The sequence below is a fragment of the Dryas octopetala genome, chromosome 1, assembly GCF_963921425.1.
Source record: "Dryas octopetala chromosome 1, drDryOcto1.1, whole genome shotgun sequence".
Taxonomy (NCBI): domain Eukaryota; kingdom Viridiplantae; phylum Streptophyta; class Magnoliopsida; order Rosales; family Rosaceae; genus Dryas; species Dryas octopetala.
Window position 1 is genome coordinate 29,041,773 of NC_141366.1, and position 6,611 is coordinate 29,048,383.

Here is a 6,611-nt window from a genome sequence, read left to right on the forward strand (position 1 = left end):
AACCCAACGGTGCAAGTCTCGTATTATTCTGAGTCCGAGAGATTATTTTATGAATTTCCTAAATTTTCTTAGTTTGTGGAGCTTGAAATTTTCGAAATTTTTCTAAAGGGCAAATTGGTAATTTGACCTCATAGTTAATTAGTACTAGTCGATACGAGTCCGTAGTATTTTTCGGGGTATTTTTCTGAGTCCCGAGCTATTTTTAATTAATTTTTGAAGTTGAGAAAAATAGGAAAAAGAAAAATAAAATAGGAAATCACCAGATCGCGCCACGTGGCACGATCTGGGGCGTCCATCGCTGCATGGCAGCAAGATCTGATGGCTGCATGTGCAGCCAAGTGTCAAAGCCTTCGCCACGTGTCAATTTCTCATTGGTCAAAGTTATGACGGTTGACTTGAGTCAACCCAGTCAACTCGGATGAGTCAACCGAGTTGACTCACTCACTCTCCCTATAAATAGCAACGCACCCCCAGCTGATTTCCTCACAATTCAGCCGCACGCTTCCCAAGAGAGAGCTTCTCTCTCCTCTCTCCTCCTTTCTCTCTCTCTTCTTCAATCTTGTTTTGAGTTTATCTTGAGTTCTGAAGCTCCGATCGACGATCCGATTTCGCCTACGCGATCGTGGCGACGAGCTCTTCAATTCTAGTAGTGTGAAGGCTATGTTTTGGTGAAGTTTTAAAAAAATCATTTCTGAGCTCCGTAGGTAATTTCTTGATCCCTGTCGAATTTCTGCTAAAATTTTGTTAAATAAATCTCTTGTTAATTAGGTTCTTTTAATCTTGTTACTTAGCAAGTCTAGTAGTACCGAGACTCTGCCCGTGGGAAGTCTTCAACAGGTATACCCTCAACCCAGCTTATTTAACCTGCTGTTATTTAAGTTGTGGTTATAGACGAAACGCTGTTTAATTGTTGTTATCAAATGAACTTAATAAATATTGAGGCCATATCAGTGGTAACCAAATAACGTGATGACTAAGGTCAGTCCATGAGCATACAGGCGTTGGGTACTGAGCCAGAGCTCCCTCAGTTTCCCCATGCACTGACCTGGTCACGTTGTAGGTTCATATCTGATCAACCTCCTCGACAATAAATTAAAATAGATATAGAAACCACCCGGTCTGACATGACTGTTTGCCTCGGGGTGCAAGGTCATATCGGATTAAGAATTCAGAGAAGCCTAGCAGTTACGCTAGTGCCAAACCTCTGAATTATACCTGGTCTTAACAGACAAGGTCATCAATTTACGTGAAGATCGTTATTAACACCAGTTGTTGTCAAACTAGGAACTCCAGTTACCTAAAGGAGATCGTTGCGACGTGGCAAATTGTGATTTGTACTCGAAAACAAGCAAACGCTTTGGACCCTAGGTAGGGGGACAACACACTCTGACTAGTGGATTTCCTGCATGTACTATATAATAAATACTGTGTGATAAAGATGCATGTTTTTGATTGGCATATCTGCTTGGTTTTATGATGATGAGAATGATGACTGTTATGCATATTCTCGTGAGATTGTTATTGTGTTTGACTTGAGAGTGAAAGGTCCCTTACGGTAGACCCTGGGTTTCGATCCCCAAAACCTCATGAGGGGTTGTACGGACGGACTGGTCGATTGTCCTTCTTGGGAGGCCAGTCTAGGCGGTACAACCATGAAATGGCCACTTTCGCTACCCTGTCCCAGTCAAATGACTGCAGGACTTTGTTATGCTTTTGTGAGAGGGTAGTTAGCCCTAACGGCTGGTCAACAGGTATGATTCTGAACTTGGGCCCGGAAAACTGTATTTTGAAAATTGTATGAGCATGCTACTCGTTTTACAAAGCTTGACAACTGGTTTGTGTTGTGCATTTGATTTTAAATTATCTCAAACTATTTTTCAAACCTAGTAGGGAGTTCCCTGAGGGGGAGCAATGAACGTATGTGATGCTCACCCCTACATTGTTGTTTTTCTCCCTCTCAGGTGCTGCGCGTGTGGACTTTGACGGCCTCGATTGAGGGGTGGTGGTGCGGTCTCGAGCTTGTCAACTCCTGTGTTTCTGTTTAGTCAGTATATTTCCTTGGGCAGGTCTTTGGTGACCTTTTACTATCTTTATATACCCTTGGTCATATCATGTATATACACTGAGTCCTTGGGTTGTCTACTTTTGAATTATCGAGTCTATATAAACAGTTTCTTTGAAGTTACTCTAAACAATAGTAGCTCCGAGGGTTGGTTTAATTATGAATTAACTATTTCTGAATAAATTTTCCGCTGCAAACTCAAGCACTCTGATCCAACCCATTTTTACTAAACCAAAAGGCTTAACCTATTTTGTGGATATTTGGGATTATAACACCGGGGGATTGGTTGTTGTAGTCTCTGGTATTCGCAAGATAGGTGCCTCTGTTACGTACCTGGGTTTCGGGGCGTGACAGCATTTCTTTATACCATTTTCTGTGCAAGCCAATTCACGTGGCTTATCAGTTATGTCCGGTACAAATATATGTATATATATTTAATCATACTGCAACCTTCTTCACTTCACTTGGCGTAGTGGAAAAAACCCAACAATTCCTCTTCCACAAATAAAAACCCACTTTTCCTCTCATGCCGACAGCACTCATCGCAACTCCCTTTCTTTTTTTCTTTTTTTCTCTTTGATCCAGACAACAAACAACAACTGCTAGTTGGGTTTTAAGCTAGCCACCGAAATATCAAAATAAGTTACTACCCATGCTTGTTCTTCATCTGAAATACTCAACCATTCATTTGGCTGTCATCTTGTGGTTTTTGGAACCCCATTAGCAGCCCCCTTCAACTCTCTTGGTCCAGTGATAACACCGCACGCTATGTGTTCGATTTAAGTCTCCACTTAGCTTGGCATGACTCAAACTTCATGAATGAAGGTAGGTCGGCCTCTCTATTTTACCCATTCTCTTTTCCAATTATCTTGCCATGGTAAATGCCAATTTATGGCCCAAACACCATGAGAATAAAAGGAAAAGTCTTGTCCTTAAATGGAAGTTTGGTAGTAGATCCGAAAACCTATAATTTTTTGGTAGTTTTTATGAATTCTGATAGGACTGCCCCTGGGTACCACCCTAGAACCCAAGGTGATCTTGTGGGGTCCAACATTGATAAAGTGTCGAATCCACTTGTCTCAAAATTCTTGTGATTATTATAGGGAGGTCAATCTAAGTGGAAAATCCTACTGAAAATTCGACATCACCTCCCTTGCAAATTGAACAATCTCACTCGTCCAAAAATCAAAAAACACTTCTAATTCAACAACTAACCTCAACCATAATCAAATAAGGGTCTCAGACCCACATCAAGTAATGCTAAATCTAATCAGAGCATATCTAATAAGATTACAATCACATCTCACTCTAAAAATTACAATAACAACAACCTTGATCTCATAATACCAATAAGTTGGGGATGAGGAAACTCAAATGCTTCGACATGGTGTAATTCGACCTCCGTGATCTCTAATACCTGAGGGGAAACGTCAAAACCAAAACATGAGAATAATCTCAGTGAGTGGACAAAAATAAAGTTTAAAATAATTTCCTTGAAAACCATTTTATAAAACTGCCTATTTCTTTTGAGCACATTTTCTTTTGAAACCCCCAGTTTTAAAACCGTTTCACAAACTTGTTTCAAAATCTCCTGAAAACTGTTGTCGTGCTTAGGGTATGAGAAATACATGTGAACATGAAACACTTATGAATTTTCAAAAGAATGCCATGCATTTTTTTCAATGATCAATCATGCACTTCATGGCAACTAAATTTATAACTGAAAGTAAAAAAAATGCTAACACGGTTTTCTTAAACTGAAAATCAGACTGCTCAATAAATCTGATAATCAACCTCTAAAATTAACAAGTTCTCAAACTGAATTCAATATTTTCCATCTGTAAATAAATATTTTAAGCTAAAATCTTTCATCTCCAATAATTCTCGATATACTGAAAATCAACAAAAAACTGATATCTCGATCATTGATACTAAAAAATCACACCACACTAGTACTAGGGAAAAAAGCTGGTCATATGTGCACGCAGAGCTAATAATGCTAGTCATATACCGCCATGTCATCTCTAGGTAAGTGTAGAGCAAATATGTAATGTTGGTCATACACCACAGACTAGGCAAATTCAGAGCAAATATATAATGATGGTCATACACCGCCGACTAGGTAAGTGCATAGCAAGTATGTAATGCTGGTCATACACCACTGAGTCATCTCTAGGCGAGTGCCTGCAGAGCAATTTGTACTTGTTGAGGGGGGGTACTAATAATATGGTGGTTTGAAACCGCTTTTGCATTCTCAATAAACCACAACTTAGAAATACTCATATGTGTAAAACTGAATATACAACTCTTCTATAAATCTTCTTAACTAAAATTGTTCTCAGATCAATGAAAACTGTTTAACCGAAATCGTTTCCAAAGAACTGGAATTGCAATAATAAACTTCTCAAAAGATTGTCAAAAACCATTTTCATAAACTATCCAAAAGATTGTCAAAAACCATTTTCATAAACTATCCATATATGTCTGCAACCATGAACTCAAATCCAAATTCTTTAACTCAAATCAAAAGAAGAAGTTTATTTAATGAATGGTTCCAAAACTCATGCAAATCAATAGATTTCCAAAACATCTTATAAATCATCTCAAATTTATGCACACTTCATGAATCAAGCTATTTCCAAAGATAAAACAATCATGAAGTAAATCAATTAAATTCCTTAAATCGTTTGAAAACAAAGTCCAAATCACAATTCATCAATCTCAATAAAGCTCAAGATAACAAATAAAAATTAAATCATGAAATTCATTTAAACACTTTCAAAACAAAAGTCTACTCATAAATCATCTTTTCTCAATTAAACTCAAGACAAATATGTATTAAATCATGAAATTAATTCATGAATCATTTATAAAACAAAGGTCCACTCACAGTTTATATCGAGCTATGCCCAATCCTTTCCGGATTCGTTTCTATTTCACGATTCAACGTACACTCGTTTAGCACTAATTGTTCCGAGAGACAAAACTCCATCGGCCTCAATCGAATAATCGTCTAGTGCGCCTAGTTTGATATCAAGAAGTCTTCGTTCATGATTCGAATTTCAATTCGACTTCTCCATCGATTTTCAACCCACCTGAGCCCAACTCCAAAAAGTGGTCGGAAGTAGTCGGAAATCACCGAAAACGATCGGATGCCCATTTACTCAATTTGATCGAACCTGCACTGTGAGACCCCATATTTTTCAACATTTATTTTAAATACTTTGAGAATTTATTTTGATCATTTTGGAAATTTATTTGGAAAATAAAAAAGGTAGTTGAAAGAGAAGAGTGTCGAGTTGAGTGAGAGAAAGAGTTTTTAGATTTGAGAGTAATAGAGAGAAATTGATATGGCACAATTATCCCAATAAAACAACAAAATTTTTCTTATTTTTTGGTGTTAGATACATTTCCAACCCTTGTATGGCTAACCATCTAATGGTTGAAAATGTGTTCTACTTTGTGGCCCATGGATGAGACCTATAGATATACAAAAATGTTCACCCAGTCACCATTGAGTGGGGAATATTTCACCGCCCTTGGATCTAATCTAACAGTGACTATGCATCTAAAGTCATTTAATATATTTAGATCTTTATTGAATATCAATATTATTTAAAAAAGAAACGAAAAATAATGCATAGTAACCGAGTTGATGGCTTTGGTTACTGTGTTGACAGCCAAAAACAATGACAACCCCTCCTATCCCCTCCTGTTGTTACCCCCTTCGTGCACAGTAATCAGCATTTCTCTCTCCACACTACATCACAACATTTTGTTGAGAGTAATATCTCACATATGGGAAGTAAAGGCCTTTCCTTACAATTTAAGGTATTTGGCCTCTCCACCGATTGCCAATTGGTTTTAGGGTAGATGCTCTAATTTTTCATTCTCTCTCCTCTCTCCGGTTCTCTCTCTCTCTCTCTCTCTCTCTCTCTCTCTCTCTCTCTCTCTCTCTCGCCCGTTCAGCACCGCAGCCCTATCACCGGCGCGTGGGCGCACGTTCGGCGGCGGATGGAGGCGGACGAAAGCTCCCCGAGCTCGCCGTCCCTCCCTCTTCCTTCCCTTGGTCTCCGTTCAGCCCAGAAATTCCCCAAAACTCGAGAACCCAATTTTCACCCGTTTGGAGCTTCGGCGTTGACTTGCCGTTTTCGGCGTCTTCGCGGCCCAGCTCCGGCCTAGGAAGCTTCCTCTCGTCGAGCCGAGCACGGTGGTGTGCTACGATCGTCCACCCGACGCTCCTCAACACTGTGAAGGCCGGGGTAGACTGTGAGTGGATCTTTGGTTTTCGAAATGTTTTGCACATTTTATAATTCAACTCTTTTCTTGGTTTAATTGAGTATGGATAGTTTTTGGAAATGGTTTTTGGTATTATTTTGGGGAAGTTTTATTATTGAATTTTTATCCTTTGGAAATGATTTGGATCTAGCAGCTTTCATGATTTGAGAATGATTTTATTTTAACAGATTTATTGAAAGAATTATATTTTCAGTTTTTATTTGGATGAGTATTCCTGAGATGTGGCTTATTGAGATATTCAAAAGCAGTT

The 6,611-nt window shown here is 38.7% G+C and overlaps 1 long non-coding RNA gene across 1 annotated transcript; it reads left to right on the forward strand.

Moving 5' to 3' along the window:
• Positions 1–501: 501 nt before the first annotated feature.
• On the forward strand, positions 502–2,387 carry LOC147299570 (uncharacterized). Its single transcript, XR_015119983.1, has 4 exons — positions 502–704; positions 792–837; positions 1,285–1,368; positions 1,962–2,387. It is a non-coding gene; the product is annotated as an uncharacterized LOC147299570 (long non-coding RNA).
• The last annotated feature ends 4,224 nt before the right edge of the window (positions 2,388–6,611 follow it).